Consider the following 13,962-nt stretch of genomic DNA (forward strand, 5'->3'; position numbering starts at 1 on the left):
TTAGATCGAGAACCGATCACCCCTAATCTCATTGTTGTTACTATGGCCTGTTTGCATTTCTTGGCATAGTCAAACTTATGAGTTTTGGAATGTTGCAATGAGCTCTTTTACTTTTTAATATTTAAATTGTACAATAATCATGAGTCGATTGATAGAGATTATTTTCATCTATGCATTTGGGATTTTTTTGGTGGCGCATCGTGAGGGATTCTTAGCTACTTCAATTCTTACTTCAGCGAAAGGGGCTAGTAGATTCGGGATAAACTGAGGAGAAAAAAAAAAAGAAATGAAAATGCTAGGTAAAATGATATTCCAAAACACTATCCAATGTGAAATCCCCCCCCTTTTTTTTTCCCATATAACCAGGAAGGAACTACCCGAAGACATGTACATGAATTTTATAGGGTTAATACTATGGAAAACCCCAAATTAGTACATTTGTGATCAATTCATTACAAATTATTTTTTACCACGAAAAACCCAAACTAGTATACATGTGATAAATTTACCCTAAATTATTTTTTTTTACCATAAAAAATCCTAAACTGGTACTTTTGTGACAAATTTTTTGACTAAGAAAAATCCAAAATTCGTACACCTGTGATAAATTTACCCTCCGTTATATTGGATTAATATCACAAAAAATCCCAAATTGATGAACTTGTGATAAACATAGGGTAAAAGTCTCAAATTAGTATACCCGTGAACTGCCACATGCCATCCAACTTAGTAATTTGATGATTAGATTTAACGAAAACTAATTAAGGGTAAATTTGTCATAGGTGTACCAGTTTGGGGTAAATTTATTACAAATGTATCAGTTTTGAGATTTTTGATGGTAAAAAAAATAATCATAGGTATACCAATTTGAGATTTTCCGTAGTATTAACCCAACTTTATACTATCTGATTTTCATTGGAAATGTCTTCACGCTCTTCCGCAATTATTTGCATACTTTGAATTGACAGTGCAAAGTCATCTGCAGTTCGTTTCCCCACAGGAGTGTAAAGCCACCGCACATTTGCAACATCTCTAACCATCGCAGTAAATTCTTGAAAAGAATCTTATGAAGATCACCCACAAGACTGACAAGTCTGACGGCAAAATGTGTGCTGACGGCAAAGATTTGAACTAAGAGCAGCATATCCCGATGGTAAACGTGACTGCAAAACCTGATGAAGAAAATGTCGACCTGTGCTGGCAGTACACGTAAATGGAAATACTTATTTCAAATAATTCAGATTATTAGAATGCACGTGTGAGTTGTGTTAAAAAGTCTCATATTAAAAAATTGATATGGTGTGGAACAATTAATATAACTAAGTTAGCTTGTAACTTACTATATTAAGTTTTTGAGTAAAAGTAGATCCAACTGGATATGATGACGGGTTCGGACTTAACTCCCTCTTGGCCATCTTTCTTGTTGAAGGTATTGCGACTTTTGCTATGGGTTCCCAACAAATGATATTAGAGTTAGATGGGTAGGCCCCCAATTTGCTCCGGTGTTTGGTGAATATTGCCTGGTCTATATAGAAGAGTAGCTCTCGATCATGCGCTTTTGTGCTTTTATAGTGAACAAATACTTAAACGTAGATATGAGACATGTTATTATCTTGAAAATTCCTAATTATCCTATAATTTAATTTAAAAAAGAGTTAGATGGGTTCACGTAATAATTCTCACAAAAGAATCTGCCATGACAAAAGGCAAATAATGCACATTTGGGGTGTATTTATTTGGCCAATTCAATGCTAAACTTTTCAATTTGACTAATTCAGTCTTAAACATATTGATGATCTTTCAATATGGTCCTACCAATCAATTTTGGATGGAAATCAATGATGTTGACCATTTGTACAAATTTTTAGATATTTTTACCACACAAACCCATTGATGCATTTTTGCGATAAAAAGATAAAGGAAATCTAATATAAAAGTTAGAGAAAAGATTTAGGACCTAATTTGGTAAACTAATGGTACTTAATTAAGTAAACTAGCGGGGTGATCCAGGATTGTGACACACACATAGATGTATATATATAAGAAATTGTATTCAAAATGAATTATTCAATTGATGAGTATATATGATTATTGTTTATCTTTATCCCTGTTTTAAATGTAAATTCAATAAGAAATTTAAATTTAGAGTTGACAAATCAAAAAGCTATTTGTTGTTGGTTGAATGGTCCTGTGGCAAAACAATGCTATGATGAAATGTTACGTAGCAAGCATGTGAATGTGGGCCACCTGACAAATGCCATTTGGCAATTATAAAAGCAAAGTAAATGCCTAGCGAGCATAATCTCCTGGGCCCCAATTTTACATATATAATTAGACGAATGTCAAGGATATAAATTCTACAACAATGAAATTTCACAAAAGCTAATAAATTTTGAAATATTTTTTAAGTCATGCAAAGACAATTAAACCAACTTTGAAAAGCATTCCGAAGAAAATAAAGATTTGCATCGCATGTGTTCAAGAAATGGACTCCTAAAAAAAAAAAAAAAACTTTGAAGACCTCCACACGAGATCCATATCGAAGAATCATCATAACCAAAAGGGTAAAATTAAAAAACAGATGAATTAGATTTATATATGGACGTGATAACTTAATATAAAACTAAATCATCACACAATGCATCTTGCTTCCAGAAAACACCCACGAAAGGACCCATCTAAAAGTACTACGGCCCAAGCAAATCATTTCATTCCTCTTAACATCGTGAGCTTTCTTTTCTACGTGATAGGACTGATTGACTAGCGTATATATGACTAGAACAGTTTCTATAAAGAAGCTAGTGTCAGAGATAATGTCAAGTTGGGAACTAACGGCCCCGTTGGGCTCTCCCAAAATCTTTATCCCGTGTGACATTAGAAAATTCATTTAATTGATCAGTCTATGAACATTTTATCATGTGACAGAGTCGCCACTAACCTATTAGGATTGGCTACAAATCAAGTGAGGTACATGAGGATACCTAACTTCTAATGCAACTAGAGATCTAAGAATAGAGAATTGGTATGCTAATCATCTAGTTAGCATCCTTTTGGTACATAAACTCTACCTTGTTTATTGAAAACGTGATTCAAGCAGTCTTGGCAAATTTTAAGCTTCTAGGTACATTGCACTAAGTGATCATGCATTGTTCCTTGCAAAAATGAGTATCCATCATGCATACGGAGTAAAAACACACCAAATCAAGATAAGCATGAAAATAAGGAAAACAAAATGTAAAATGCGAGAAAAGTAAAACCCGATACGATATCAGGCAAAGAATATACACGATCTTGTTATTACTCCCCGGGACAAAGCCCCCGTGAGCGGTACCGTAAACTAATTATGCCTATATCTCATACTATGAGAGGAAACCTACTAACAGGACAACGAGGAAGATCAAAGACCTAAATGACCACTAAATGCAAAGCATGAGAAAATAGCAATCATGATGCATGAGGGTTAAAGAAAAATTTATATATGAATGAACCTAGGTGAAAGACACCGAGTGTGATGACGTATTAAATGACATATATGTCCGACTATGGAAAAATAGCTAAGGACGTAGGTGCTTTGCAAAAACTTGCGAAAAGAACCTCAGCTTGCATGCAAGGAGAGGTAAAGCAATGCTCTCAAAGTTAAAGCATCAGGAAGAACATGACAACCGGGACTTACTCTAACTAGTAAAACGAATGACATCACTAAAGACCTGCTCCAAAAATCTACTTCAGTATGGTTCCTCAGCAAAGAACAACGTTACTATCAATAGTGCCTGTCATATAATGCTTTAAGCTCAACGACGTGCCTTTCCCTGGACTAAGGCATTAATTTGCACAGAGAAGATGTCGATATTAACCTATATCAAAGATGTTACATGCCTGTTGTTGACACCTAAATTTTGACTAGTCATTTAGTCATTAATTGCATTTTAAAATTAGAGACTAAGTTTAGTCCCTACAAAAAATTAATTAAATCATTTTTTATATATATTCCGCATTTTAGTGTTTAGCATTTATCGCATCACATTTTGCATTCAAACTTCACGGACGGTAAGTGGACTTAATTGAAGGGCACTAATCTTAACCGAAACAATTGGCTTAAGCCACAGGACCAAAAATTGCATGTTCACGGCTCATGAGACACATGCTTGAACTCACGATTTGGACAAGAAAATAAATATAGTTTTTATTCGTGAAAGATCTTCATGCAGAAAAGTCAAAGAAGGAAGTGACAAAATAATATAGGAGATTCTTCTTACACGTTCACAGCAGGGAAAAAGTTTGAGCAGGAATAGGAAAATAAGGAAAAGAGTAAAAAAAAAGTAATATGTCCCACAAGTGGATAAAAATTGGCTCTTTTTCCTTAAGCTACCCTGCATATGAAGGAAAAACCGTGACATATGACCGACAGTATCAGAGAAGGGAAATACATAATCGGCAAAAAAAAAAAAAAAAGAAAGAGATATTGTTCGTATTGTTCGAAGGAACGTATTATTTGAAGAAAAAATTTTCCGCGAGGGATTTCTTTTCCTCAAGTAGCTTAGGTTCCTGAGCCTGTAAAAGGATCCTTCACAATGCCACTTTGACTGGGGTGGGGGAGCGGGGCGGGGGAGATTCTCTATATGTACATCAAATTCACGTGAGATTGGCGTGAAGAGGAAAAACGGTGAGAAAGGTGAGAAAGGTTGAAGGTTTCCCCCCGAGGCTGATTTTTGCTGCTGTTCGGCACCTTTGCCCGCTGGTTCGTAGGTCTTTTACTGCTGTTCAACGCCTCTGCTTATCAACCGAAGATCCCTTGCTGCTGTTCGGTGTTTCTGATTGCTATTCAGGGTCCAAAATTGCTGCTGTCCACACTGGTTTCAGTTGCTGTCCAAGCCCTTTTCCGCTGCTGTCTGGTGTCCGTTCGAGCTAGATTTTAGCATTTGAAGTACTTGTGCATTGGTGCTGGACACTTTGTCGTTTGAGGCTGATTTCATCACTGTTTGGTGCTCAATTTAGCTGCTGTTAGGTTAAAAAACAGTGCAGTTTTTTGGGTGTTATTGCTAATGCTTCAGTGTAGATTTTGCTGATCCTTTGAGACCGATTATCACTTTTTTTGGCGCAATATCTCCACTGTTCGGTGCTGTTTAAGGTGCTAAATAGCTGCTGTGATTTCGCTTTGCTAATCCTAATCGTGCGTACGAATTTCCCTAGCCGTTTGGTCCATCGCTTGAAGCTTGGTGTGCAATTTGTGGAAAGTGCATATTTTGCAAGACAAGGTAAATTTCCTATCTTGAACTTTAATATATTCACTTGCTTATTTTGTGATTTATTTGCATATCCTGAATATTGCATCGAAGTAGATATTTTTTCAAATTAAAGGTTGATTAGGAAAATTTTCTTTCCTAATCCACAACTTGTCACATGATCAAGAACGTCCACCTTTAAGATTATTGATGGAATATTCGATTATGCAAGGATTTGGGTTCAATCGTTAATTATAGGATTATGAATTAAAGATTGATTGAAATATTTCGTAAAATATTTCAAAACTTGATTGATATATCTATTTTCTTGATTGACATTGATTGGCATATTCACTTTCCTAATTTGGTTTGAATTGTTTGATTGTTATATTTTTTAGAATATATCCGTCATATCATGTAATCTTGAAAATTCTAAAAAAATTGCATTAATTCACTTTGCATATCTGAAAATTCCATCTTTTAAAAAATAACATCATGTAGATATTGCATATCTAATTTTTTATTTTGGTTAGATTGCATACTAGAATAGAAATTACTTATTTAAATAGAATCTTATGTTTAAAATAATATATCTTCAATATATTAGGGTTTAGGTCAATGTAAACTCTAAAATATACAAGATAAAAATTGTTTTGACATAGTTCTATTTTAGGAAATTGATTCATCCGAAAATATATGAAAAAAAAAAAAAATCATTCATCCTTGCCATGTCATCCATGCCATGTCATCCTTGCCACGTCATACATGCCACAACATCCATGCCACGTCATCTATGCCACGTCATCTTTGCCATGTCATATTAGGTTGCATTTTAACTTATTTTGCATATTAGAATTGCATGTCTAGGTTTTAATTAATATGTCACGTAGTTAATTTAATTAAACCATAGTCTTACTTGTATATTAATTTAATTTAATTTTCATGCCATCTTGTTTAGTCTTACATTTAATTCATAACATTGCATTGCATATAGCATAGTTTTTCATGCATTCATATAAAAAGAAATCGAAAATAAAAGAACTATCTTGTGTGGTGCATGCTCCCTTGATTATATTGACTTCTAGATATTCATTAATTAATTGTGCACCCGCATGATAACCTTTGTTAGTGACTTAGGTTAAAATCAATTAATGTTGCCTTCTCAAATGATTTTTCATGAAATAAAATGGTACCGAAAGGGCGTTAGAGTAATCTGGCGTAATCAAGTCCCCGAACTCTTAATCTCTAGTTCGTAGGAATAAAATAGTTCTCCCATTATTTTATTTAGGTTTCTAATCGACCTACCATAAATAATTAGTGGCGGCTCCAAAATTAAAATACATTGCATGTTAATCAATTGAACCTCGAGTTGAGATTTGGTATGGACTTGGGAGAGTCCGAGTTAGGTTAGTTAAATAATTAACCTGATAATCCATTAGCCTGGAAATTTTCTAAATTTTTTAGTTCGACGACACCTGTCATAAAATAATGAACCGCAACTAAACCGACCAACCAGAGAAATAAAAAACTGAATTATAATATGTATTACCCTAAGAAAACCCTGCTCCAAAATGAAACCCAAAATCATGGGTATAGCAGTAGAGACACCAATTTGGAGGAGAATCTGTGTATTTAGAGTAGCACTTAGAGCAGTTTTATCTGTTATTTGTGCTCTCACTTGGATTTCCTCACCAACTCTAGAAATTGCCCGCAAAGAGGTCATGTTTTTGTTTACTATACTCGTTTAATAGAATCAACTAAATTGAAAAATGCAAAAGATGATGATCATATCAGATTTAATGCAAAATTCGATTAGTATATGCTTAATTCCTCATCAACGTGCATGGTAGTAATATCCGCTTTACCTATGCCATGCTCTGGGAATATAGAAGCTAGAAATAGTTTGAGTCTGTAATTATTCCTTGACTTAAAAAATGAGCCTCCATAATAGTATCCGAAGAAATTTAGGAGAAATTGTTCTGAGTTTTATTCTCCAGAAAAGACTACAAAATTACATGAGGCCTCTAGCCTTTTATAGCTGCTCATCCAGCTAATTATTTGTGCTAACTACCGAAGCAAAAAATTAGATATACTAGCCATAAATCTGGTTAGTATTCGATGGTTGAAACAAAAAATAACAGCACCCTAAAACTTAGGAAACAAATTCCTAAAAGCTAACAAACAAAATCCTGAAGATTTGGAAACATAATAACCAAACTTCTGTTGCTAACAAGAAAATCTGATTTTGATTTTCAACCTCAAGTTGGGTTATGAATGTCTATCATACCCAACTTGCATCTTAGAGTCTCGAAACTATTTCTGGATGAAGCCTTGGTCAGTATATCCGCTGTTTGATGATTGGTTGGAACATATAAGAGCTTCAATATTCCTTCATCGAGTTTTTCTTTGATGAAATGTCGATCGTTCTCCACATGTTTTGTTCTATCATGATGAACTGGGTTCTTGGCAATCTCAATAGCAGCTTTGTTGTCACATAATAATGACATAGGATTGGTATTAGTGAATCCTAGTTCATTTAAGACTCTTCTTAGCCACATGCCTTCACATATTCCTTGACACATTGCTCTAAACTCCACTTCAGCGCTCCTCCTAGCAACAATGGGTTGCTTCTCCAAGTAACCATGTTGCCTCACACGAAGGTACAATACCCCGTTGCCGACCTTCGGTCCGTGAGAGATCCAGCCCAATCTGCATCCGTGAAAATCTCCACGTTTCTCTCCTCTATTTTCTTAAAGTAAAGCCCTCTTCCAGGTCTTCTCTTGAGATCTTGTAAGATTTGAAAAACTGCCTACAGGTGCTTCTATGTTGGTTGGTTCATGTATCTACTAACCATACTTATTGTGAAACCAATGTCTGGCGGAGTACGTGAGAAATAGATTAGTTTGCCAACTAATCTTTGATACCTCCCTTTGTCTGTTAATGGTCATTCTTCTTCCATCTCGGTTTTATTTGTAGAATCCATGGGGCTGTCACCTGGTTTGCACCCAACCATACCAATTTCCTTCAAGAGATCAAAAGTAAACTTGCTTTGGGAAATTGCAATCCCTTTCCGTGACCGAGCTACCTCCATACCTAGGAAGTATTTGAGTTGACCTAGGTCTTTAACCTCAAATTATTGAGCCAAGATATTCTTCAATTTTCCAATCTCCTCCAAATTGTCACCAGTTAGGATTATATCATCGACGTATACGATTATTATTGCTCTTCTACCTTTAGCTGACTTCTTGACAAACATTGTATGATCTATTTGACATTGAGTGAAATTCAGCTTCTTAACGACCCTTGTTAACCTCTCGAACCAAGTATGAGGTGATTGCTTTAGGGTGTATAGGGACTTCTTGAGTTTGCACACCTTGTTGAAGCTCTCTTTAGTGTCAATTCTTGGTGGGACCTCTCTAAAGACTTCTTCCTCCAATTCCCCATTTAAGAAGGCATTCTTTATGTCTAATTGCTGTAGAGGCCAATCCAAGTTAGCTGCAAGGGAGAGCAACATTCAAATGGAGTTTAGTTTGGCTACCGGAGCGAAGGTTTCTTCGTAGTCTATACCATCTAATTGTGTGAATTCTTTAGCAACCAGTCTTGCCTTGAAACGATCAACACTACCATTGGCATTGTGCTTAACTATAAAGACCCACTTACATCCCACCAATTTCTTCCCAACTAGCAATTTTGTATATTCCCAAGTTTTATTCTTCTCAAGTGCATGAATTTTCTCAAGGACTGCTCTTTTCCACTCAAATAGAGCAAGTGCCTCATGGATATTCTTGGGAGTTTGAATGTCGCTCAACGTTGAAACAAACGTCTTGTATTTCGGAGATAACTTTTCGTAAGACACAAAATTGTTAATGGGATGTTGAGTGCACTATCTCTTCCCCTTCCTAAGAGCAATAGGTTGATCAAGATTATCAAGTATATCAAAATTTTCTGAGTTTGTAGGAGCATTACCTTCATCGATTGTAGGTCTTGAACTCGGATCTATCTCTTGAGCTAGCCTTAATGTAGTACGGTCCTCCAACTCCTTTTGAGTTTTCCACCTAGAGTAGACAATTACCTCTTTATTTTTGTCTTGTGTAGCATCTTGAATGGGTAGACACATAAGACTTTTGGATGTTGGATGACTCTCGGATGTTGGAATGGGTAGACACAAAAGACAAGCAAAAATTGTTTGTTGTGACCCGAATGAATGATAAGTGTCCCAAAAATAATATTCCTCACAACTCTCCTCATGAATGGTATTTTCGGAGTGAAAGGGCTAGTGCTCAAAGAAGGTAACATCCATGGTGGTATAAAAACACTTTGTTTGTGGGCAATAACACTTATATCCACTTTGATTTGGAGCGTATCATAGAAACACACATTTGAGGGACTTAACATCTAGCTTGCTGTGATGTTACTGATTTATATGAATAAATGTTGTGCAGCCGAATACTTTGAGTGGGATATGTGAGGAAAAACGAATATGTGGGTAGGTATGAAGTGCCTCTGAAATGGTGTTTGGAAATCTAGGACACGGGAGGGCATAGATTGATGAGATATGTAGCTGTTAACACTGCTTCTCCCCAAAATGTTTAGGAAATGGGTGGCTAACATAAGAGAACGGGCGACTTCCAAAAGATGCATATTTTTCCTCTCCACTACTCCACTTTGTTGTGGAGTATCGACACAAGAGCTAATATGTATGATACCATAGCTATTTAGGTATGACTAGAGCTGTGAGTGAAAGTATTCTCTCCCATTATCCATTTTGAAAACTTAGATTTTTGTGTTGAATTGGAGTTTGGATCATCAGGTCGAAGGTTTGAAAAATTCGGCCAATATCTGATTTTTCTTTCATTAGAAAAAGCCAAGTGAGTCTTGTGTGATCATCAATGAAGGTAACAAACCACCTAGAACTAGAAATATTATTGACATGAGAAGGTCCCCAAATATCGCTATGAATCATGTGAAATGGATGAGAAGACTTATGAGGTTGCAAAGGGTATGAACTGCTAGTATGTTTGGATAATTGACACACCTCACATTGAAATTTTATTGAATCTTTATTGAACAAAGAAGGTAGCAACCTTTTTAAGTATGAGAAATTTGGATGACCTAACCTATAGTGCCACAATCTTACGTCATTCTCTTCCTTAGCACGAGATCCTACATATGACATCTTCTTGTTTTTCCATTCTAAGGCATTAACTCGCAGAAGGTAGAGGCCCGCATCCATCTCATCACTACTAATCGTCATCCCCGAGTTCAAAACCTGAAATTCACATGAGTGTGGGGAAAACTTAGTAATGCAGCCTAAATCTTTGGTTAACTTGTTGATGGAATAAATAATACTAAATTTAGTGTTGTATCTTTTGAAATAACCACTTATCCAACACCAGCCACCTTTGAGTAAGAACCATCAGCAATTCGAACATTAGTGTTGTTTTGACACGGATTGTACTTGTTGAACACTATGATTTCTCCGATTATGTGGTCGGATGCTCCCGAGTCTACAACCCAAGAGGTGATTTTCTCCCGCTTAGCGCTAAAGGCATTTAGAGAATTATCTCGTTGAGCTATCATTACAGTACTAACCCCTTCTAGACGGGTTGCCTTCTGAACCGATTCCCGTAGCAACTTTTTCAGCATCTCCAGCTGCTCTTTATTGAAGGGACTCAAATCTACCGATGCGTATGTTTCTGTTAACACCCGATTTTTAATCAATCTTTCCTTAGTTTTATTTTCGGAAAATTCTCAAAAATTTATAAAAAATCAAAAAATTAAAAAATCCAGATTGGAAGCCTTGGCTAAGCATAAGGAACCAATTTTGAACAAAAAAAAAAATTTTTTTTTTCATATTTTTCACATTTTTTAATATTTTCGAAAAATAGAAAACTATTAGAAAATTCACAAAAAAATACTTCTCGAGGTCACAAAAATACAGAAAAATGTCCAATATTTTTATTTTAATTCCCTTTTCATATTGACCTCAGGAAAAATCAAAAATTGAGTTCAATTTTGGGTGTTTCTTCACAATGCCTAGAGTTGAATTTGCACAAAAAATACAAATTGAGTCTTTTTATTTGCAATTTTCGCACATCTGGAGTCTAGAAATTCAATTGCAGTCCTTTCAAGCTTCAATTTGATCAATTGCACCTCTAATTATGCGGATTGCGCAAATTGGGCAAGAACTTCCAAAATTTTTGCAATTTAGTCCCTCAACTTGCCAATTTTTGAAATTACTTTTAATTGAGGGATATTCGTGGCAAAATTGGACCGTCCCCCTATGTTTTAATACATTCCAAATCGATTGGCAGGTGTCTTGGTCCAATTTAATCAATTGGGCGTTCAATTGAACTTTTCCCTAATTTGGGAATTTTGAAAAATTTGGGGCTTTTATAGAAATTGATAAGAACTTTTGGGCAAAACCACATTTTTAGATATAATTTGAGTCCCTAAGTTCAATTTTGAGGTTTATTTGCGAAAATTCCCCACAGATTTGAATTAATTTTAAAAATTCAATGTCTGAACCGGTTCAGACGGGTCTGATCGCCGGTCGGACCGGTCGAACGATCCCGCAATGATGTCGTCTTCCCCAACTTATTGTGCGAATTGCAGGTTTGAAGGCCGGATTTCAATGATCAAATTGAAGGACAATTTGTCCCTAATTGGATCAATTGACGTGGGGCGTTTGTTCCTCAAGTCAAGGTCTATCAATTGCCACCATTTTCATGGCCAATCGTCGCCGGAGCACGGCGGAGGAGCCAATCAAAGCCTCGGTGCCGTGAAAGTCAACATTTTAGAACCCGAGTGCAATTCATGCTCGTTTTGAATCAACGGCAGGCCAAACGGACTTGGACGGAATCCCGATTGATTTTGTCACCGTCCGACGACCTAATCGCACGTGATTGCACGTGTGATTGAGTTGGTGAACCCTCATCGTGCGCGCCAAATTTTGAAAGCTCACTATAAAAGCCTGAGGAAGATTCAAGAGAGAGGAGCCTCATTCGTGCTCGCAAGGTTCAATAGAATATAGAGAGAGAGAGAGAGAGAGAGAGAGAGAGAGAGAGAGAGAGAGAGGTCCTCCTTCGTTCAAGTTGGAATAGAGAGAGAGAGAGAGAGAGAGAGAGAGAGAGAGAGAGAGAGAGAGAGAGAGAGAGAGAGAGAGAGAGGAGTTCTCGTCGTCCTCCATTGACGAGAGTTCAAGCTCGGACTGTGCATCGTTCGGCCGGCCAATCCAGGCCAAACCGAAGCTCGTGATCAAGTCCAGGAGCTTCATATAGGCGCCCGAAAGCGATCGTGCCACTTCGATTGGTCTACAACGTCCATAAAAGGTGAGTCGAGCTTCGCATCTCCTTACCGTGCTCACATGGCATCTCACTTCTGTGAGTCTCATTCCTGCAATTGATGTGTGCGTTTTCATCGTTGAACTTCACTAATCATCATCGCATCATGTTTGTGCATTGATTCTGCGCGATTACCTCGAGTCGAACCTCCAACCTGCTTCGGTCCGGTCGAACTTCGGCCAGGCAATTCCAGCCACTGCGGGCTCAATCGGAGCTCGAGGTAAGTATCTCAACTTGATTTGAGTGTGCTTAAAGCTTGAATTTGATAGATATGCTCTGAATTGTAAAATTTGGTTTTAAGAGATCGAGATTGTGCGAGTTTGATTCATGTTGATTATGTGGATGAAATTGCGTGATTCTTGAGTATGTTAATGCGGATGTCGAGTTGAGTCGATCGGCGGTGGTTTCAAGCCATTCGGCGAGATCTCACCATTAGATCTCGTTGGAGAAACCACGGCCGTCCGTTTGTTGTCGTCGAGAGGTAGACGATGAAGGTGACGTGGCGCGGTTAGCGGGTTAAAGGTCTAGGTGTCATCGTCCGATTGGTCCAACGTGTCGCCTGGTCAGCTCGGCCGTTGGCGCGAGCGAAGCGATCTCGGCATTGATCCGACGGTCCAGAAAAATAGATAGATTTGATTCTGGACCGTTGGATCTGATTTTTGTATTTTTCGATAATTCAATATATTAGTTAGATAATAATAATAATGGAAACGGCGCCGTTTTTGCTTAGGTGAAGCGTCGTCATTTAAGTGTTAATGAGGATGAACGGTTCAGATCAAATCTAAGATCAATCGTGGCCGTCCATAGTCTTAGTCGAAGTGTCGTCGTTTTGGGTAAGAGGGGGTGGACGGTCCATATTAGATCTTTGATCTAATCTTGGTCGTCCATACAACAAAACGATGCGGCATTGTTTTAAAAGAGTGCCAAAGCGTCGTCGTTTCAGAGGGCCGAGCAAATGAACGGCCTAGATCCAATCTGGGATCAAATCGTGGCCATTCATTCACTAATCGGTGCGATGTCGTTTAGATTAGAGGGTCAGAAGCGGCGTCGTTTTGGCTTGAACGTGAATCGACGGCTGAGATTAGATTTGGAATTAATCCCCGCCGTCCGTTTATTTTGTGTATATTCTGAATAATAGAAATTACTTTAGAAAAATAAAAAAAATATATAATAAGTAGATGCGGCGTCGTTTTTGTGTTGAGCAGTTAGCGAGCGGTCCGGATCGGGTTGACCGGGTTGACCGGTTTGACCCGGTCAAAAAATATTAATAAAAATACATAAAAATTTCTAAAAATTCAAAAATTCATAGAAAATTCATAAAAATTTCCAGATTTTCCCAAAAAAATTTCTAAAAATACTTAGGTTGATTCGGGACTCTTATAGTCTAGATCGATAAT

Source organism: Rhodamnia argentea, chromosome 2, assembly GCF_020921035.1.
Source record: "Rhodamnia argentea isolate NSW1041297 chromosome 2, ASM2092103v1, whole genome shotgun sequence".
Lineage (NCBI taxonomy): Eukaryota > Viridiplantae > Streptophyta > Magnoliopsida > Myrtales > Myrtaceae > Rhodamnia > Rhodamnia argentea.